This window comes from Pinus tabuliformis, chromosome 6, assembly GCF_031772625.1.
Source record: "Pinus tabuliformis cultivar Carrire ecotype Pingquan chromosome 6, CPIR1, whole genome shotgun sequence".
In the NCBI taxonomy this organism is placed as follows: Eukaryota; Viridiplantae; Streptophyta; class Pinopsida; order Pinales; family Pinaceae; genus Pinus; species Pinus tabuliformis.
The window spans coordinates 14,926,781-14,950,582 of NC_142292.1; the positions used below are offsets into that span (position 1 = coordinate 14,926,781).

The window sequence follows — 23,802 nt, forward strand, 5'->3', positions numbered from 1 at the left end:
CTTATGGTTGGCAAACATTTGTAAGGGGTGTTTAGGTTCACTTCTCACCCAAAGATCCAATCCATGTTCTTGTCTTTGAAATGCATTATAAGATTTAAACCATTTGAGTTGGTTTACTGCAAATGAAATAAAAGCTTGGAATTGAACATCTCCTACAAAAGGGTTAGGGTTCTTTTCCACCTCGTTCTCTAATATAAAATTGTGTAGATAAAATTCACAAAGAAGCCTTTGGACCTTTACACCATGTTGCTTGCAGCAATTTATAAAATCTTCAATTGTTCCTAATTCAATTGGTTTACTAGCTCTTACGGCTTTAATTTTCAATAACAGGTATCGTTCTAATAAAAACAAGGCATAATTGGTGGCGGGAGACCTACATGCCAGGACATCTGAATACAGTGAGCAGATGGTGTTTGTCTGACTTATGACTCTATCTAGCTTGAACTTGATCTTCTCCATTTTTTATTCCGCCTTTCTACATCTGTCAAAAGTATCACTCTCTGTTGTATTCATTTCTCGAAGTTGTTTCTACAGCTCTTGATATTTCTGTCGGGAAACGGTTTCTTGTTCAAAGAGTTCCAATGGGAGCTGGGCTTGTGCCAATTCCTCCTGAAGATTTAGTAGAATGGGGTCATGGTGTGTCATAATATCTTTGGCTTGTATGTCCGCCTGAGTGCCTATGCTATCAGAGAGGATATCTTCTGTCTGTGCTTCTTTATTGTAGGAGGCCCAAACCTCCATCTGAGTAGCTACGTCTACTAAATATGCATGCGGTCCTTCTTGAGTAACGATTGTTTGAGTAGGTATGAGCTCAGTTTGAGTTCCTGCAGTCCTGCCTTCATATAATTCCGTTTGCACGGCCACATTTACTACCTCAGGGGTATTGTTCGGAACCTTTCCCATTGTGATTTCTTTTATTTTTCTTCGGAGCCTCTTGATTGTCTTACAAAGCTTCTGGTGTTCTTTTCTTAGCTTCTTCAATTTCGTTCTGGCTCTATACCTTTTTTGAGGAGTAACTGGTTTGCTGATAGTCTCGTTAATAGCTTCTGTCTCTAAAGAGCCTGGTTGTTCACCCTGGCTTTGTTCCAATAAGACCGTGTCTCCAAATTGATTATCAGATTCCCGAATAATCTCTGTCTCTACTTCCTCTTCTTGGCCTATGTTTTCTGGGTCTAGACCTTCATGACTATTTTCCACTGGGAGCGTGTCACCAGATTGGTTCTCTAATTCCTGAATAGCCTCTGTATCTATTTCCGCTTCGTGGTTTGTATCTTTTGAGGAAGACAGAATTCTGGTATAGCCAGAATTCCCTGGAGATTGGGTTTCTCCTAAGTTAAGATTAAGCAGTTCTTCAGGTTGCATGTAGACATTCATGTTGGCCAGGACCTGGGCCATCCCTGTCTCAAAATCGTGCAACAGATCATCTTGAGAACTCATATTTGGTGTTGGAGGAGGTCCCACTTCGTTTCTTCATTCATCGTCAGAATGCCCTACTCCTTCCTCAGGTTTTGGTTCAGGGTTATCTTGTCCTCCTGACTCTAGTTGCAAGTCTTGTTCATTTACCGGGCTGGATAATTCTATGGGTTGACTAGCACTGCCTTGAGGATTTTCAGACGTTCCCTGTTTTGACTTCAACCTTGTAGATCGTCTGCGTTTGTGAGGTATGCTTCCTGAAAGGGCAATCCTTTTTCTTTTTGGAACAGGGTTAGGTGCTGGTAGGTTTTCACCTCTTTCGAGGGCCAATATGAGATCATCCCAGGTTGATTGTTGTTGGGCAAGGTTGTGACTAACTATTAACCTAATCAAACAATGGTGGCTAACTACTGTTTCTGTGTGTTGAGACCGTCTCAGCCTCTTGGCAGTGTCATGCAATAATGAATTCAACAGTGCAGGCAAATTAACAGAGCATTTTTGTTTTAAAACTGCTAAAAGTTTGAGTTGTCGCAGCCTTACCACGTCTCTACGCCCATCGCAGGTAATATAGTTCTGGACAATTCGTGCCAATTCTCCCCATGGCTCTCCGAGAGAAGATGGTCGAATGCCTTTACCCTTCTTGATTAGCTCCTGTCCTTTGTCCCTAAAAACCTCCATAGCGTCATGCAGCCTCAATCGCTTGCCAGCCCATACTGGTCCTTTTTCCGACAACCCAGACACTTCTGCTATCATAGCATCTGTTATAGTGATTTTTCTACCTCTTACCAAGGATTGTCCATTCTGTAGATGCTGTAAAAATTCGATGGCGATTTCCTCATTGGGGGGTTGAAATCTTGTAAAATATGTTGTCCATCTTGCACGAGCTAGAATTTCCCTGGCTTCATCGGAGACAACCAGTGTTAAAGGTTCTCGGCGCACTGTTCTTCCTCCCATGATGCTTGACTTCTGCAAACGATTAGTGCAGTGGAGAAAGCACAGCAACGAGCAGAGTCGAGAGATGGAACAACAAATGGTTGTAATGGCTCTATCAGGTGATGCTTTATAAACATAAATACCATTATCGAGGACTGTTATAATGCCACACGCTCTGTGATTATGGGATGTATTATTCTACAAAATCAAATGAAAATATGACAGCGCATGCATGAGTATACTGGAGGTCCTCGCCCCCTCTCGAAATGATAGGTCGCCTACGACCAAATGGATGAAAATATGACATGCTGGTGACGAAGTACAGGGGTGATGGATTGGGTAATGAAAGTGGCAAGGTACATATATTAATGAAAGGATCATAAAGGATATTGGAGTAATGAAAACAAGGCGTGTAACGAGAATTATTAATAAGTGATAAGATGCCGTGAGGTGATGCGATAAAGAAAAAGGACAGCATACGCAGGAGATAATACTTTACCGCCATTATTCCACTTAAAAATGTTGTGATTGATTTTAAAAGATTAACTGATGCATAAAGGTTCAAGGTAAGTTAGGGACATAATCTCTCCATAGAAAAAATAGAAACATAAGAAGAGGGCATTATAATAATTATTGATGTAGAAAATAAAACTTCAATACCATAAGCAGAGTTTCTATTGCCTGCAGGCATCCATAGCCTCGACAGAGTTGCTTTCTAACCCTTGGGAACCATGGTCCTCTATGTATAATTGGGGAAGTGCATTATGATGTCCATAGTAGAGACCAATGTGCTGGCATGGTAACCAGATGAACACATTGCCATTCACTGGGAAGTAGCAAAAGTGGTCAGGCCAGCTCGTGATGAGACCTCCTGTTCCAAGGACTTTGTTTCTTGATGCATCCATTGGATCATATCCCTGGTGTGGTGGCCATAGTGGGAATGCCACTTCGCTCCTTCCTTATGATCATGGTAGGTTGGCTCGTGATGAGACCCCCTATCCTCCATCTGTGGAAAAAAATCATAAAATTGTTAGTGAATATATATATATATATATATATATATATATATATAACACTCCCCATTTTATATATAGAGGGTGGCTCAGTACTCCTTAAGAGTAGGGATGGCGGAAGAAGTTTGAACATATCAATAGAAAAAAATATACCCATAGTCTTATTGATAATAAACAGAGAGAGTTATACAGGACGGGGAAGAATCAACATGGTAAAGATAATCAATCAGTTTCATTTATAGAGGAAATGAGGACAGTGAAGTGATATAGATAATTGTGTCCTTTCTTTTCCGATCATCAGAAAGCAATCTTGTTAAAGATGATAATATTCAAGATATTTGTCTGCTTCAGTAGACTCCATACTTGTTGTCCTTAAATATGTATTGTACTTTTATGCCATAAAGAGGATCATAAAGAGTGAACTGGGATGGCCTAGGAATGATCATGCAAGGGGGAGAAAGGGTGTTCTAAAAAATACTCACAAGGTGTTGTTCCCTGAAGGGAATAACAAAAGAAAACACACACAAAAAGTGTTGTTCCCTATAGGGAACAACAGCTGTTCCCTGTAGGGAAAAACAGTTGTTCCTTGTAGGGAACAACAAAGAAAAACACACATGAAAAGTGTTGTTCCCTATAGGGAACAACAAAGAAAAAAAATACACGCAAAAAGTGATGTTCCCTATAGGGAACAACAGCTGTTCCCTGTAGGGAACACCAAAGAAAAAAAATACACGCAAAAAGTGTTGTTCCCTGTAGGGAACAACAAAGAAAAGAATACACGCAACAACACTTTTTGCATGTATTTTTTTCTTTGTTGTTCCCTACAGGGAACAACTGCTATTCCCTACAGGGAACAACTGCTATTCCCTACAGGGAACAACACTTTTTGCGTGTATTTTTTCTTTGCTATTCCCTATAGGGAACAACTGTGAAAAAATACACGCAAAAAGTGATGTTCCCTATAGGGAACAATAGTTGTTCCCTGTAGGGAATGGCAAAGAAAAAATACACACAAAAAGTGATGTTCCCTATAGGGAACAACAAAGAAAAATGCACGCGAAAAGTGTTGTTCCCTATAGGGAACAACATCTGTTCCCTGTAGAGAACAACAGCTGTTCCCTGTAGGGAACAGCAAAAAAAAATGCACACGAAAAGTGTTGTTCCCTATAGGGAACAACAGTTGTTCCCTGTAGGGAAAAGCAAAGAAAAATGCACATGAAAGCGCTGTTCCCTGTAGGGAACAACAAAGAAAAATGCACATGAAAAGTGTTGTTCCCTATAGGGAACATCAAAGAAAAATGCACATGAAAAGTGTTGTTCCCTATAGGGAACATCAACTGTTCCTTGTAGGGAACAACAAAGAAAAATGCACACGAAAAGTGTTGTTCCCTATAGGGAATAGCAGTTGTTCCCTGTAGGGAACAACAAAGAAAAATGCACATGAAAAGTGTTGTTCCCTATAGGGAACAACAGCTGTTCCCTGTAAGGAACAACAAAGAAAAATGCACACAAAAAAGTGTTGTTCCCTATAGGGAATAACAGTTGTTCCCTGTAGGGAACAACAAAGAAAAATGCACACGAAAAGTGTTGTTTCCTATAGGGAACATCAATTGTTCCCTGTAGGGAACATCAGCTGTTCCCTGGAGGGAACAACAAAGGAAAACAAGAAAAAAAACTAAAAAACAATCATCTCTACTGTCCTAAGCAACTACAATAAAAATAGAAAGAAAACAGAAAAGCAATTTTATGTACAGGTTTCAAAGATAAATTCTTCACTTGACTGGTGCTGTCGAAGAGTTGCCCTCTTCAGCGAGAATTTGTATCGTAGAATCTTTGCATATCTCTTGGGGAAAGGATTCCCTTGTAAGCGGTTTGTGGTAGAGGCATACCTGATGCCCATTTGCTTTAAAAGAGTATCCAGACCCATCAATGGTGGCTAATGTAAGGGTGCCATTATCGTGCACCTCTTTTATCTCGTAGGGACCTAACCTTCTAGTTTGGAGTTTGCTGGGAAATCCTGGAACCTAGAATCGTATAGAAGTGCCCAGTGACCTTCATGGAATATCTTTTTCTTGATGAGGGCGTCATGCCATTTTTCTCTTTGTTGTTGAATAAGTGCAGTATGTTGAAGAGCTGATAGCCGGATTTCATCCAATTCATTTATTTGTTGTAGTCTGTTAATCTGTGCTTCATTCAAATCCAGCCCTACTTCTTGGGCTATCCTCAATGTCTGAATTTCAAATTCTATGGGGAAGATAGGTTCCTTGCCAAACACTAGCTGATATGGGGAGTATCTTGTGGTATTCCTCCAAGTCGTGTGATATGCCCACAGGGCTTCTAGCAATCGGGTAGCCCAGTCACGTCTATGCGAGGCGACTGTCTTTGTTAGAATGGCCTCGATTACTTTGTTGGTACTTTCTACCTGGCCGTTTGCCTGCAGGTGGTATGGAGATGTGATTCTGTGCAAAATGTGATGATTTTTTAGTGTAGCAGCAATCTTATGGCCTACAAATTGTGGCCCTCCATCCGTAATTATTTCTCTGGGCAAGCCATACCGCACAAAAATTTGGAAAAAAAAGTGGATTACTGTGTCCTCTGTTGCACTTGGTAATGCTTCTACCTCCACCCATTTAGTCACATATTCCGTTGCAACCAGTATATATGACTTTTGATTAGATGATGGATTTATTGGGCCAATGAAATCTAATGCCCAGTGTTCAAAAGGTTTGATGACTAACTGTGGATGTAGGGGCATCTCGTTAGACTGGCCAGGGCGGCCCATTCTTTGGCAGTTATCGCATGCCTGGACAAATTTCTTGGCGTCCTTAAAAATGGTGGGCCAATAATAGCCCATCTGTAAGATTTTATGTCCAGTCCTGCAGTCTGCAAAGTGTCCACCGCAAGGTCCATCGTGGCAGGCTTTTAGGATATCGTAGATTTCGTCTTCCCTGACACACTTGCAGATATGCATATTGGCTCCTGTGTGAAAGAGGTATCCTCCGATCCAGGAGAATCGAGTGTTGCGTTGCGCTATTAATTTTCTTTCCCTCGGTGTCAGGTGTTTGGGTAGTTTTCCCACTGCTAGGTAATTCGCGACATCTGCGTACCACGGTGTTTTCACGATCACAGTAAATAGGTGCTCATCGAGGAACTGGTCTTCTACCGCCACTGCGTCGTCTGTTCTTGGCATACGCGAGATAAAGTCTGCCACCAGATTTTCCTTTCCTGGCCGATCCTTGATCGTTATGTCAAATTCCTACAAAAGGATTAACCATCGTGTCACTCTTCCATTCGTAATAGGTTTATTAGCTAAATATTTGATAACAGAGTGATCAATATACAAGACCACAGGGTATCCTGTTATATAGTGTCTGAATTTGTTAATAGCATAGATTACAGCTAGAAACTCTTTCTCGGTCACTGTGTAATTCAACTTAGCAGGAGTTAAATTTTTGCTGATGTAGTATATCGCATAGGGTTTCTTGTCTTCCTCTTGGCCGAGAACTGCTCCAATGGCCGTATCTGATGTATCGGATGAAATATGGAATGGTAAATCCTAGTTCGGGCCGCGTAGTACTGGGGTTGTTGATACTAGCCGTTTTAATTCTACAAAGGCAATGTCACATTTTTCAGTCCATATAAAATCGATATTTCCTATCAAAGCATATAATGGTGTAGCAATTTGGGAGAAGTTTTTTATAAATCTTCGATAATATCCAGAAAATCCCAAAAAACTATGTACCTCAGTTTGAGTGCAGGGGGTAGGTAGTAAGAGGATTACCTGAATTTTTGCTAGATCTACTTGAATTCCAGCTGCTAAGATGTAATGACCCAGGATCATGCCTTCGGTCATCATCATGTGGCATTTCTCATGGCTTAAGCAGAGCCTAGTAGCAATGCATCTTTCCAGGACTTTCTCTAGTGTCTATAATGCCTGCTCGAAGTCATCTCCATAGGGTGTAAAATTGTCCATGTACACCTCTAATCCCTCGTTTATCAAGTCTGCGAAAATACTGAGTATGGCTCTCTAGAATGTAGCAGATGCATTGCACAGTTCGAAAGGTAATACCCTGTAAACAAACGTCCCCCAGGGGCAGGTGAAGGTGGTCTTATATTGGTCTTCAGGGACAATTTGGATTTGGTTGTAGCCACTGAAGCCGTCCATGAAAGAGAAGAATTTTTTACCTGCCAATGTGTCTAGAACCTGGTCGATAAACGAAAGGGGAAAATGATCTTTTTACGTTGCTTTATTAAGCTCTCTGTAATCGACACATATACGCCATTTCCCATTCTTTTTAGGAACCACAACTAATGGAGAAACCCATTTGCTATCAGATATAGGATAAATGAAATTTACGTCTAACAATTTCTATAGTTCATGTTTAACAACATCCTTTAGGTGAGGGTTTAATCTTCGTTGAGGTTATCGAATGGATCTCACATCTTTTTCAGTGTAGATGTGGTGCATACACAATTTGGGGTCAATCCCTTTCATATTTGGGTAATCCCAAGCGAAAGCCCTTTTATATTTCCTAAGGATTTGGATAAGCCTCTGCTACTAGTCATTACTCAGGTTTTCGTTAATGTTAAGGACTTTCCCTGGCTCAATTTCAATGGGTTTGCTGTTATATATAGTTGTTGTTGGTATTGTTTGGTCATTGATATCTTTTAAAGGATCTTCTTCAATTTCGTTATCCAGGGCTGCTTCAATCATGTGACATTTTAGATTAGATACGGCAGCTGGGTGGTTAATGTAAGTGTTAATAATGTCATCTTCTGTTTGATTCTTAAATTCAAGAGCATCTGTTACAGTTAGTGGTGATCGAATATTTTCGGTTAAATATGTTACAGGTTGCTTCCTAGTTTTTATTATGGTTAGGCTTGGTTGAGCTGGAGGATATAAAGCTAGGTTCTTCACATTATTTCCTCTGGCTATAGTCATACTGCCTGTTTGACAACTTATATAAGCATCTGCGGTCGCTAGCCAAGGTCTTCCTAATATTAGAGGATGTCCATCTAGCCGGTTTCTAGGATTAATAATCAAGAAATCTGCTGGGTACTCCCAAGAATCTACAGACACCATTACATCCTGTAATGTCCCTTCTGGTTTAATAATTGATCGGTCAGCAAGTTCCAGCAAGGTCGTAGTTGGATCTAAGGTTGTGATGCCAAGTCTCTGACAGGTTGTTGTTGTGAGAATATTAATGGCTGCCCCTAGATCGACTAATGCATTGGGAAAGGAACATCCATTTATTTGTATTGTGACAATAGGGTTTCCTGGGTCCTCATATTTCACTGGTATCTCTCTGCCTAATAATAAATCAGACAAAGTTCCGACTACGTGGACAGTTGGTGTTACTTTTATTTTCCTCGTAGGATTTTTGGTACACAATTCCTTAATGGCTTTTGCATAGATTGGAATGTCTTGAATAGCCTGGAGGAGGGGTATTTTTACATAGATTTTTTAATTCTCCCAAGAGATTGAAATCGGGATATTCGATTAGGCAAGGTATAATCAATCTTTCTGGGAATGGTGGAGAAGAGGTAATAGTTTGTTCGTGGCTTTTCTGTTTGACTATATTCTCTCTTTGAGGTGTTTGTTCTACAGGTAGTGATTCTTCTAATTGTATATTTTTATCATCCTTTGGCTTGATTATTCGTCCAGACCTCAATTTGAGTTCATTGCATTCTCTCAACTCAGTTTCTGGATCCAAACCTTCAATAATTTGTACCGACTGGACTGGTCTGTTGTTGGGATTTGGGTTAGGCTGGGCTGGGAGTTGCAGTCGTAGATTGGGTTGAGGATTTTGATGCAACATGTAAGGTGCTAGTAGCGTAGGTTGAGGTAGGGGGATTGTCCCTGTTGGCTGGTTTGTAGGTCTTTGCCAGCTTGATTTCCAGTTTTGGTTTTGTGAAGTGGAGGGGGACCATTGAGATGGATATGGATTGTTCTGCCAGAATGGTGGAAAGTAAGAGGAATTTGGCCAACTATTGTTTGGATTTGACTGATTGGACCAAGGTGGCATAGAAAATGCTTGTGGTGACCAATTAGGAAAAGGTGGCTGGTTCTTCCATGTAGCCCCTGTGTATTGCTGAGAATTATATTGTGAAGGCTGAAAGAATGAAGATGGGTCGGTAGGCATACTTGTTTGCCGTGCTTGCCATTGGCGACGCTGATTTAACAGGTAGACTGGTTCCACTTCTTCCTTTGCCTCTTTGAAGATCGCTTTTAATCCTAGGAGTGATGGACAATTTTCTGTGGCATGTTCTTTAGTGCATATGGCACAGGTCTGTACCATATCCAGTGGGCATTCTTTATGACTATGTTTCTTCCTGCATCGAGGGCAAAAAATAACCAGGTTCTATTCTGCTTCGACCTGCTTCTGCTTGGCTTGCATGATGTCTAATTATGTTGTCAAGGTTCCTAGCATGTTCGTTTTGAAATCTTCCAGCAGGTTGCCGATTTCAATATGAGTAATGCTTCCGCCAGAGATTTTGTTGTCCCTGGTGATCATATCGCGTTCAGCTGGTTTCAGTCTTGTACTACCCCTCGAGCACTTGATACACAAATCAATAATGTTAGCATAGTCTTCTTGATAGATATCACCTTTACCCATGATATTTAATGTCTCTATCCACTAGTCTTTCATCCCCTTAATCATCGTGGTTTTTAGCACATTATCAGGCAGATTTGCGTAGGGAGACCTTTGGAGGTTATATTGGAAACACTCCACATACTCTTCCAAAGTTTCACTAGGCCTTGCTACCATTTGGAATATCTTGTCCTTTAGTTCTCTAGATTTGCAATAATCTTGATATTTTTTAAGGAAGGCAGTTTTCATTTGGTCCCAATCATTTATGGTGCCCCCACCCAGTCCCATAAACCAACGTAGGGCTGCTCCCTTTAAAGTGGAGGGAAACAACTTCAGTTTCTGGGGGTCGGTGGTGTAATCATAACCCCGACATAGGACGTCAAACTCAAACAGGAATGCATCCGGATCTTCTGAAGTGAGTCCATGAAAGGTGGGAATATTTTGTAGAGGGATAGCTTTCATGGGGGTGTTGACAGCTGTGTCAACAATAGGATACTGTAATGTAGAGGTCTGGGGTGTTTGTGGATTATTGGCCATTTGATCAAAGATATGCCAGTACCCTTCCAGGATCTCTGGAGCTAGAGAGTTATCCCTAGGATGTCTAGAAGAGGTGGGAATGATCCTAACAACACTCCCTTGATCTGGGACACTGAGTGTCCTCTGCTCAATTACTACCTTAGGGGATCTTGGTTCCTTATATTCCCTTGTTTCTCCTTCTCCTTCACGGATGTTCCAAGAATTCCATTCTTGTGAGGGAATTGGTCGCGAATTTTCAATATCTTGAAAACTCTGCTCAGTCCCTTCAGTTTTATTGTGGACCTCAGCGTAGGCTACAGATGGTGAGCCTGTGGCCCGAAGGGAGATAGTAGGTTGTCTAGAAGCAATGGTTCAGGGACCTACTGATGGCTGAGATTCAGCTTTTCTTAAGATGTCGTCGATAAAAGTTGATCGTCCAAGGGTCACCGGTCCCTTAGATTTTTCAAGTTTTGGGTGTGGGATTGTATTGTTTTCTGGTCTTTTCTTCTTAGTCATTCATGCAAAAATTCAAATGTTTATTTCTACCTAAAATTCCTAGAAATTCTGCTGGAAAGCAGGCAGGGGAGCAGGCATTTTACTTGCTCCGTATGCAAGTTCTAACCTTTCGTTTTTAATACTCAGTTCTCTCTCAACAGACAAACATCAAACACCTACTTCACTTTTTTGTAATTGTGCTGAAAAGCGGGCGGAGGAGCAAGTACTTTACTTGCTCATTATGTAGGATTTTACTTTCTGTTTTCAATACCCAATTCTTTCCCAACAGAAATTATCAGATATACATCACTCTTTGTAAAATGGCGACACTCTCCCCAACAACGGTGCCAAAATGTTGGGTGCTAAAAGGTGTCTTTTAAAACTCCTAATTACCTCACATTAATCATCAACCCGGGCAAGTCCTTTTATTCCAAGAGTGTACACAATATGTGCATGCTATGAATCTAGAGAGTAATGTTTCTTAAAATGAAGTATAAACCTTTGATACAAGAGTAAATGGATGCATTTGTAAAACTCAAATTGCAACTGTTAAAGGAAATATTATGTCTAAGCATCAAGACTTAATCCTCTGCTGAAATCGTAATCAAATCTCACACAAGAAATTGAATTGACAACAACATCAACCGAGAGCGTAGTAGCAATAACCAATCTCTTCTTAGTTGATTCAATCTAAATCATACTCAATCTCAATTAAGCAATTCAAATGGAAATGATGTCAACTGAGAGTTCAATAGTGGTAACCAAACTCTTACAACTAATTAAAGCAATAAGATTCACTGTATTAACGGTTAAATAATTTAATCTACAATAAGCGTAAATAGAATCAAATGACAATGCTGCAAAACATGTAAAGGAAATGTACTAACTTCAATATAGGAAATCAGTAAATGGAAAATAAGATAAACTCACAGAAAATGGGAAAACTATCAAACCAATCAAACTTGCGAGAATCAGAAATATATAACACAAGGGATAACAGCTTAATCCACCAGAGGCCGGGCCCTTAGCCACCAGCGAATACTGCTGAGCTAATTCAGAGAATACGAATGAACAACAACGTGAATTATATATTAACCATTGAACTCAAGTATCATTACAATACGGTCGTGTTCTCCAACAACACAAGTCTATAAATTAAAATTACAATTTGAAATAACGGATATTGATCCCCTTTCCTCCTACAGTGTTTTGCTTTTATAGTCAGAAAGAGGTAAAAGATAAATGCGGTCCCTCAAGATCGGGAGATCCCGAGGGATTTGCAACTGAATGCTATCTTTTGACACCCTTCATATTTAGCGTTGATCCTCCTGATTCGTCCTCCGACCTGACCGCAACCGACGCGTCCCATTCTTCCTTTGTTGGTTTATGCTGTTTCGTCTCTGGGGAACAACAACTGTTCCTTTCGTCGTTTCTCTGCATAAAAAGGAATAAAACTTAGTTACGGTGGCTAAATCTTAACCAAGAGCAGTTCATTCATTTCTTATCATAATCCATGAATATGTTAGCGTATCAAAATATGAAAGAGATAAGAAAAGAGGAAAAAGGTGATGGAATTAAGAGTAAATACATACCCATTTCGTAACTCAACACTAATGCACACATTTACCTAATTAACCATGTAGAAAAAGGTTATGGGTCAACTTTAACTTGAGAAAAAAAAAAGTAATTACACATCTTATTGTAAAAGTACCATATCCTTAAATAAAATTTGCTTATATATAAATGAATGTTATAACTAATAATGAAGAATTTATCATGGAGGAACTTATTAGAATTGGAATAATCTCAAATCCCTAAGAAATTGGTGGGCAGGGAGCCACATGGCAAAAATATAATTTTTAAAATTTATTAAAAGTAATGGACCATTTGGGTAAATAAAATTTTCTTACATATAAATGCATGTTATAAATAATAATGAGGAACTTATCATGGAGGAACATATTAGAATTGGAATAATCTCAAATCCCTAGGAAATTGGTGGGCAGGAGGTCAGTGGCACAAATCTAATTTTAAAATTTATTAAAAGTCAATGCAACCTAATAAACTCTCTAACACACTACAACCATTAATAAGCATTGAGATGAAACATATGTTGAGCATATTCCCTTGAGAATCAATCTAGGTTGTCTATTAAATAATAAAGAAGCCTTTTGCAACTAGTACAACCACATTAAAAATATTAATGTGGTTGATATAGCCGAAAGCTTCATAAATATAACAAAAAAAACTATTGCAACACAAAGAATATCTTATCAATGCACATATTTATAGGATTACACATCTTATTGTAAAACAGACCATTTTGCTAAATAGATTTTTCTTATATATAAATGAATGTTATAAATAGTAATGAGGAAGTTATCATGGAGGAACTTCTTAGAATTGGAATAATGTCAAATCCCTAGGAAATTGGTGGGTGGGAAGCCACGTGGGAAGAATCTAATTTTTTAAATTGATCAAAAGTAATAGATCATTTTGCCAAATAAAATTTTCTTATATATAAATAAATGTTATAAAAAATAATGAAGAACTTATCAAGGAGGAACTTATTAGAATTAGAATAATCTCAAATCCCTAGGAATTGGTGGGCAGGGAGCCACCTCGCAGAAATTTAAATTTTTAAATTTATTAAAAGTCAATGCAACCTAACAAACTCTGTAACACAGAGAAATTATTAATAAGCATTCATACTAAGCATATGTTGAGCATATTCCCTTGATAATCAATCTAGGCCGCTAATTAAAAAAATAAAATAGAAAATCAATAGATCCTCATCCACCTTAAGTTGAAATAAGAACCCTTAGGAGACTAGTACAACCACATCAAAAATACTAATGTGGTTGAGATAGCCGAAGGATTCATAAATATAACAAGAAAAATTATTCCAATAGAAAAACTATTGCAACACAAAGAAAATCTTACCAATGCACACATTTAGCTGATGGCATAGTCTAACTTATAGACGAAATAACATTGTTTACCAGAATTTACAAAAATGCGGTTATAAAATTCAATATTTTTTGTTTTTTAAAATACATTTTTGAATGCGTAAATGAATTCATCACCCTTGAAAACCCTTGGAGCACTCAAATTATTCAAATTAAACAATTTAAACTCGAGTTTTTAAAAATCTGTCATATTTTTATTAAAACTAACCTGAAAAAATGGTCGTGAAAAAGGCCATTTCTTCTGTAAGTTAGAATACGCCTTTACCTGATTGACGTGTATAAAAAGTTATGGGTCAACTTTAACTTGAGAAAAAAAAGACTTACACATATTATTGTAAAATGGACCATTTGCTAAATACAATTTGCTTATATATAAATAAATGTTATAAATAATAATGAGGAAGTTATCATGGAGGAACTTATTATAATTGGAATAATCTCAAATCCCTAGGAAATTAGTGGGCAGAGCCAGTGGCAAGAATCTAATTTTTTTTAATTTATTAAAAGTAATGGACCATTTTGCCAAATAAAAATTTCTTATATATAAATGAATGTTATAAATAATAGTGAGGAAGTTATCATGGAGGAACCTATTAGAATTGGAATCATCTCAAATCCCTACGAAATTTGTGGGAAGGGAGCTACATGTCACAAATCTAAATTTTTAAATTTATTAAAGTTCAATGCAATAACAAACTCTGTAAAGCACTACAACCGTTAATAAGACTGAAAAATAATAGGAAGACAAATCGAATTGAGAATGAAACTCGTCGCTCTCAGGTGAGGAGCACCTTAGGCTACCACAAAGTTGCATTCATTAATTAGAGAAATCAAACATACACAAATATAATGGTTACATTTTGTTTGGGAGATCACATCAATCTCTTAGAAAATAGGATCTAAATCTAAACTTAGAAAACAATCAAAACAACCTTTCTCCATTATTTTTAAGTTTCCCCCTTAATGGAGAAAGGATTAACCTCCACACCTAAGATCTCCCTAAACAATTCAAATTTCATCTTCCCAAGGGGCTTTATGAAAATATCATCAACATTTTCACTAGTTTTACAGTATTCATTAAAAAATTCCTTAGACTGTATCTTCTCTCTAATAAAATAAAACTAAGCATCAACATGCTTTGTCCTTACATGAAAAATTGGATTATTTTCCAACTTGATCGAGATCTGGTTGTCACATTTGATAACTGTAGCCTTCTTTTGTTCTTCTCCAACATCTTGAACAATTATCCTCAACCAAACAACTTCACAAGTTGTTGCACACAAAGCTTTATATTCTGCCTCAATAGATGACAAATATACATTAGGTTGCTTCTTGTTGCTCCATGAAACAATCCCGGATCCAATACTGAATGCATAACCTACAGTTGATCTTATATCATCCAGATTACCAGCCCAATCTGAATTTGAGTAACTTGTTACCTCAACATCAAATGAATTAGGTATGGTTGTTGTAAGATAATTCAAACTTCCCACCAGTTTTCTATACAATGTACCATCTACCTCCTTTGAGCCATCATCAAAATGAAGTTTCACATTCTGCTGCATTGGAACAAAAGCAGCTTTGCACTTATCCATATTTAACCTTTTAAGTACTTATCTGACATACTTACCTTGAGTAACAAAAGTATGTCCTACATCTCTCCACACTTCAAGACCTAGACAATAATGTAACTCACCAAGATCTTTCATTTCAAATACTTGTGACATCTGCACCTTAATTTCATCAATCAATTTGACTGAATTTCCTGTAATAATTAGGTCATCAACATACAAAGAAATCAGTACTACATGCACCTTTTCATCAAACTTGGTATACAGATTTGGATCGCTTTGACTCCTCATATCCCTCCTAAAGAAAGAAGGAATCAATCTTCTCATACCATGACCTAGGTGCCTGCTTTAGCCCATACAAGGCTTTCTTTAATCTGTAAACTAAATGTTTCTGCCCCCTTTTCACAAACCCTTCAGGTTGTGTCAAATACACCTCCTCCTTTAAATCACCATTCAAAAAAGAAGATTTTACATCTAATTGGTGCAAATTCCAATAGTACTTTGTAGCTAATGCAATTAACAATATAATGGTATTTAATTTAGCTACAGGTGCAAATGTTTTTGCATAATCAATGCCCTCCTTTTATGAGTACCCTTTTGCCACTGTTCTAGATTTATATTTATCTATACTACCATTTGCTTTAAACTTGGGTCTGTATAACCATTTGCATCCTATGGGCTCTTTTCCTTTAGGTAGTTCTGTCAATTCCCAGGTTTTATTTTTAATTATAAATTCATATTCTTCCTCCATTTCTTTTCTCCAATCTCCATGTTCATTAGCTTCTTTAAAACTCATGGGTTCTATGACATTCAAAACACTACTCATCAGAGCATAGTCCTTATACCTTTCAGGTTGTTGAATCTTCTGAGTAGATGTCCTTCTCAGTTCATTGTTTTCACCTCTATTCTCTGAAATTACTTCTCCACTTATGATAGGGCTCTAACTGCTGGTGATGTCCATATCATTGGATTATTCCTCAATATTTTGCTACTCATTGTTTTATGCTCCTACTTCTACAATATTGCCTTCAACTTCAGAAAGTATATGCCACTTTTCATAGTGGTTGTCCTTGTTGCCTTCATCTTCTCGTTCATGGAAAATGACATCTCTACTTGCAAATACTTTGTGAGTAGATGGATCAAACATTTTATATGCTTTAAATTTTGAACAATATCCTACAAAAATATATTTGACACATTTAGCATCAAGTTTCTTTTTGTTCTCCTTCAGAATATGTGCAAAGTCCTTACACCCAAATACACTCAAATGATGAATTGTTGGTTTAAAACCATACAAGGCTTTGAATGGGGTCTTAAGATCGAGATACCTTTTGACACTTTTGTTATTTAAATAAATAGCAGTACTAATGGCTTATTCCCAAAAAGAATTTGAGAGGTTCTTACCTTTGATCATACTCTGTGCACACTCCACCAATGTTATGTTTTTCCTTTTTGCAACATTGTTTTGTTGTGGAGTGTAGGGTACTGTAAATTGTTGCACTATTCCATGATTCTTGCAATACTTGATGAAGTTGCCCAACTTGTATTCTCCCCCTTGATTTGAAAGGAGGATTTTATAAGTTTCCATGTCTGCTTCTCTGCCATGTTTTTTAATTTTTTGAAATACTAAAAAGCATCACTCTTTTTCCTCAGGAAGTACACCCAATTGTACCTTCTACAATCAACAATAAACAACAAAAAATAATAGGCACCTCCTAGGGATATGGTCTGCATGGGTCCACAAACATAACAATGCACAAGTTCTAATGCATCTCTTCTTCTCCTATCAGAATTAGAGGGGAATTCATCTATGTGAATTTTTTCTAATGCACAACCTTCACAAGCAACATACTTATTCTTTAACATAGGGAATTCTTCAACCATACTTTTTTTTGCAACAACAATAAATCATGATAATTAATGCGGTCATACCTCTGATGCCAAAGAATTTATGTTGACATAGTTGAGAAGTCAATGCTTGATGACTTTTGCTAGTAACACCAAGCTTGTACATGCCTCCAACTCTGACTCCTGAAGAAACAAGTTTGTAGTGATCCAACAAATCTTTCACTATGCATTGTGTTTTGAATAATTCAACCTTCAAATTCTGATCTGTAATTGTAGACACAAAGATCAAATGTTTCTTGATCCCAGGCAAATACATAACATTATGGATACACTTGATACTTCCATTTGGTAAAGTCATAGGTATATCTCTGTATCCCATTATCTTATATGCACGATCATCTCCAAGGTAGATGTTTCCTCCATTGGTTATTTCCTTAAAGTTTTCGTACTAGTTCTTATTGCATGTAATATAAATCAAAGCTCCAGAGTCCACAAACCATGTATTAGTATCATCCGTTTCAGCAACCAACGTGGCATTAGACACAAACAACTTAAGATTTTTGAGATCCGAATTCAGGGCTTCTCCTGAAAAATGTATTAATTGTCTTCTATGTTTATGCCTAGATTCATCACTTTTCTTCTTATAACAGTCCCTAGCAAGATGCCCACTTTTACCACAATAGAAACATTTTATTTCATAATCATTTCTGAACTATGACATACCTTGATTTGGTTTTGAAAATGGCCTTTTCTGAGATATACTTCTACCTTTAATTCCTCCTCCTTATTTCCCTTTTAAGACCTTCTTCTTCGCCATAAGTGCCAAGTCTAGATCTTGAGGCCTCAAATTCTTGCACCTCTCTTCTTCTTGCATCAATATATCTGTCAATTCCTCAAAATTTGGTGCTTTCTCCCTTGCTACAAGATCTGTAATAAACATCTGATAGTCCTCTGACATTCCATTTAATGTAATTATTACTATATCAATAATAGGTATTGATTCTCCTATATCTCCCAACTTATCTTTCACATATTCAATTCTTGAAACAAAGGCACCGACATATTCATTTTCTTCCATTTTAATATACAGGAGCTTACTTTTCAAGAAGAGGACTCGATTTGTATTTTTGGTTTCATATAATTCCTTTAGTGCACTCCATGTTTCACTAGATTTCTTCCAGTCATGAATATGAGGGATTATATTATCTTTAATAGACATTCTTAGTAATACCTTTGCTTTGTTCTCCCACTTCTCCCAGTCTTGAATTGATGCAGTTGTCGTGCCTGCAGTAAGTTTCGCTTCTTCTCCCTTTGTGATGGTCTAAACACCATAACCTTCCAACAATGTCTGCAACTTGAATTTCAAATTAACATAATTGGATCCGCCAAATTTATTGGCCTCATTCAGGTATATCTTTGTAAGGGGATTAGTTGTCTTGACAAAAAATCCCATTTTTCAACAGCGCCCAGCTTCTTACTTCATGAGCACCACTTGTAGTTCCATGAATCCCTGATATACAAATCCACGACTCCAACAATGACCAGGCTCCACAACTTTAAACAAAAAACCAAATTAAGCTCAACCAATTTATAAATTCCAAAAAAATGTATTTGCGCACAAATATGTGCACTTTTTCTTCATAAAAACCGCACAATTCGCAATTTTCCTTAATAGAACCTACGTAGATCTACTCACTTTTTCTTAAGAAATGTTGCACAATCTACCAAATCTGCACACTATATAATTCACTAAGGGTGCACAGATCAGATCTAACCTTTCTTTTCCTGACAAATCCCAACTTGGCTCGCCTCCACTGATCCACACCAGAATCCACTACATTGCAGACAATGGTTTGATCCTCAAACGGACAATATAGCCTTCAAATGTGATCACGCTACTCCAAGCATAAATATGGTGGATCTTGATTCTGCCAACAAATCTTCACACCTGCACTCACTAGCAAAGGAGGCTCCACACTCACCAGTCTCTCTCAGCCACAAAGGCTTATCACGTCTATCTCAGCCACAAGGGCTCAACTCAACCCTGACGCTCTGATACCAACTAAAAAATAATAGGAAGACAAATCGAATTGAGAATGAAACCCACAGCTCTCAGGTGAGGAGCACCTCAGGATTCCACAACATTGCATTCATTAATTAGAGCAATTTCACATACACAAATATAATGGTTACATTATGTTCAAGAGATCACAACAATCTCTTAGAAAATAGTATCTAAATCTAAACTTAGAAAACAATCAAAACAACCTTTCTCCATTATTTCTAAGTAATTAGACGAAGCATATGTTGAGCATATTCCCTTGAGAACCAATCTAGGCCGTCAATTAAAAAAGTAAACAAAAAGTCAACAGATCCTCATCCACCTTAAGCTGAAATAGGAAGCCTTCGACAACTAGTACAACCACAATAAAAATATTAATGTGGTTGATATAGTTGAATAATTCATCAATATAACAAAAAAAACTATTGAAACATGAATAAAGTCTTACCAATATACACATTTACCATGTATAAAAATGTTATGGGTCAACTTTAACTTGAGAAAAAAAAAGGAACTACACATCTTATTGTAAAATGGACCGTTTTGCTAAATAAAATTTGCTTATATATAAATGAATGTTATAAATAATAATGAGGAAGTTATCATGGAGGAACTTATTAGAATTTAAATAATCTCAAATCCCTAGGAAATTGGTGGCACAAATCTAAATTTTTAAAGTTATTAAAAGTCAATGCAACCTAACAAACTCTGTAACACACTACACACACTACAACCATTGGTAAGCATTCAGAGAAAGCATATGTTGAGCATATTCCCTATTACACAACATTTAGTCACTGTCCTTGTACTCCTTGATCCTGGAGGACCTCTACAGTGAACCTCGCATGCTTTGCCTTCATGAAGAAAGTCCCATTATGTCCCTCTTCATGAGCAGATCATTTCTCTTTTGCACCATTTCCCCTAAAACTTCTATTTTTCCCAGTTTACAAGACCGGCGCTAATGGCCTTTGTCTCCCCCACCCCGATGTGCAAATATTAGCACTACTCCTCGCGCTGACTAGAGCGACTGAGCTGTGTTCCAGTCACGTCGGTCCTGTTATGGAAAGTTTTTTAAATCAGATCCAAAGCTTCCAGCTCTAGAAGCTTCGTAACGGAAGTCTGGTAAAAAGTTTGGCAGGATGGGGTCGAGGATGACAGTTTGGGCTCCTTTCCCCTATAATGATTGTACTACCTCAAGGGATAAGTCCTTCTCCCATGAGAAGAGGATCCATCTCCCATCCATATTTCCTATATAAACCTCCCTTCTTCCCAAGCACAAGCTAGTCATAGTTAGAGTTTTGGCTGAGTGTGAGTATACTATTTTGGATTAGACAAGCAAGCTATTACTAGTTGTAGCCATCTAGTTGTGTGAGGGAGAAGTGTGTTTGGTTTGGAGTGAAGCCTAAAGGGAAGAGCCTTTAAACTATTGTTGTTTGAAGCCATCATGGAATGCTAGTAGAAGTGTGTGGGAACCTGGTCTTGTTAGAGGAAGACTGCAACGTCAAGACGAATGGTTGTAATCTCTCTTTGATATTAATATATTCAACTATCGATTGATTTCCTACATGTTTTGTAATATTACATATTCGTGTCTTAATGCTTCTTGACTTGTTAAGTAGGTTGAATTTCAATTTGTCTATTATTATGTTTGTGTGTTGTTGTTGTTCACTTGTTTCAAGAACTTGAAGAAGGAAGCGAGAGATTGTTGGAGCAAGCAAGCGAGGACATCATCAAGCAGGATAAGCGACCAAGAGGTAGGTCCTCTTGATTGATTCTAACCTAAGTAAATCTTCCATAGAATGTATCTGTTGTGGCTAGACCCATTATCGGGCTAGAGGAATTCGTTCGTGTCTGCACTTATAATTTTACTTCACCACAAATTGGCGACTCTGTTGGGGAGATCCCATCTTTTGTTTGTTTTGGATTTCATGATAACTTTGCTAATTTCACGTTTTCCCTTTGGTAGCATATCTGGTCGCTGTTTTGATTGGGCTAAAATTCATAGTAGCATATCTGGTCGCTGTTTTGATTTTTTTTTTTCCTTAGGTCCCTCGGATAACGCGTTTAATCGGCTGACAGTCGCGCCGACCAACTTGAATTGCAAAGGAACAGTCACGCTGACTAGCCTCTGGCGCTTGTTGTCAGTTAGGCAGTTGTGTCGATCCCTGTAAGTGAAGATTAGGGTTGGACCCCAATCTTGGCCAGTGTGTTCTGCTCTTGTGTTTTTGACCCTGTGAGCCTTTTTTACTATTTTCTCCCTGATTAGGAAGCTACTTTTCATTTGGTTTTTCTTGCTTGTTGGCTTGTCATCTTGTTGTTTGATTGATTGAGTCATTGAGTGGCCAGCGACACTAGGGCATCTAGCTAGTCACCCATTCAGCAGCTTGTGGACTCATCAAGTCTGGTTGTGGGTGTGTTTGCTCCTTGCATTTGTTTTTGGTCCATCTTATGACTTTGACCTCTTTTTGCACAAGTTTGAAAAAGTTTCGTTTACTAGTTTGAACGTCTTTTTCTGGCATAGATTACATTGTCGGTCTTGTGTTTGGTAAAGTCGGTGTTTCATTGATCTGAATGAACTTCTATTTTCATGTTTGCATCTGCTTGAAGAGCTCATAGTCTCGAAAACTTTTTCATTGAAGGATTGTATGCGAAAAAAGTTTGTTTCATTGTTTCATGAGAAAGTATGAAATTCTAGCTTGTTGCATCATTATGATTTGCATCTCTTAAAAACTAGAATTGCATCAACATTTGAAAAAGGAAGAGAAATTTTTTCATTTTGAAAGGACTAATAGATAAGTGCTTGTCAGGAAATTAGGAATTGGAATGCATTTTTCATTAGTTTATTTTTTGAAAAAGTGAAGTAGTGAAAGATCATTTCGTTTTCAGTTGCTTGATTGTTTGCATTTGATTGAGTAGTTCCTACCCTCTCTAGTGTAGGCATTTCATCAAATTGAAAGGGTCTTGTCCCATTTAGTTTCATTTTAGGTTTTTCAAGTAGCATCACTAAGACCTGAAAACTGAAACTTAACTCAAGATCAACTCTAAAATGAATTCAATTAACCTAAGGCGCATTTGACATTAACGATCATATCTAGAAGGTCTAGGCTAGAGACGTGTTCCGGCATCTGTAAACCTAGCAACTATCGTTAGCTTTGGCATTAGATAGCACTAGCACGGATTTTTTCTCCCCGTACCATCGAGTATATAACGGGAGACCCCACTAGGCTGCAATCCTTTTATCCTTAGGAAGCCGAGTCGGCCGCCTTGCGAACGTGATACACCGAACACAACATTCAGGGAGATTGCCTGCTCGTACTTCTTGGTTCGCCAGGAGGTATTCTGCAGTTCACGGTTGCCTAGTAATCCTATTTACCTAGATCATCCAGAGTAGTCATTTGATCTTTTTGACTCATTAAACTTAAAAGATCATTCAAGCACTTGTCCTTTCAAGCTCGTTTCCAATCGAAAGTGATAGAGTCATCTTTGTTTCTTTCTCGACTCTTTAAAAATGAAAGAACATCAGTCTTTTATGCATCTTAATAATTGATTGCCCACGATCCAAAACATCCTGTTAGTCTCCTTGACCAAATCGTGAGTTCCCTTAAAAGGACATTTTAAAGCCTTGAAGTTATTTGTTCTATCGACTAAGACAAGGTCATCGTGGCTGAACCATTTGGTTCACCCAATTCCTCTTCCTCTCCTCCGTCTGAAAGATTGTCTGAGGAGTCGTTTCCTGAGTTATCAAAGTCACTTGAGGACCAAAATTTTGAACTCACAATTGTTTTGAGTGTTCAACCATTGTCATCTCATCCTCCGCCTACTTTCGATTCAGGGTCATCTGCTGATCTTGGCCCGGAATCTCCAGATAATCCTGTTCGAACTCCAGAGAACTCATGACCACTGATGGTCAGCTTGGACTGGTTATCTATCCTCCGAACCCTTTGTTTGACATTGTTGAGATATCACCGCAGCGTCCTTACAGTCCGTACGACCAACCAGGTGTTCCTTTGGAACTATCCCCCAGTACACATTCGACCATTCGTCGTCATTTGTTTTCAGACATGGAACCCGAAGGTGATGCTCTAGTTACTTCTCCAGATGAGTCTGAAGTTTCTACTCCACACACTGTTGAGGGGGAAGAATTGCAGTTGCAGTTTCCCCCCAAGGGTTTCCCTTATTCAGAAGGTATTCCCGCTAGCTTGCCACCCGGCTATGTGTCTTTAGGGCACTTAGTTTCAGGCACACCTAGTGCCTCATCACTCTACCATAATCCTGTTTGGGCATCAGGCGTTAGGCCTACGTCAGGTCTGTTCGTCACGAACACGACTTCCCAACCAGCTGTTACTTCAGTCCCAGTGCAACCCACCATTTCGAATACTCTTGTATCAT

At 38.2% G+C, this 23,802-nt stretch overlaps 1 protein-coding gene across 1 annotated transcript in view; it reads left to right on the forward strand.

The window, feature by feature from the left end:
- The window catches only part of LOC149256985 (silicon efflux transporter LSI2-like), a 244,438-nt gene that overhangs the window by 39,948 nt on the left and 180,688 nt on the right, over positions 1-23,802 (forward strand). The window contains 1 exon segment of the mRNA XM_089413393.1: positions 21,093-21,167. The gene's annotated coding sequence lies outside the window, so the exon portion shown is untranslated.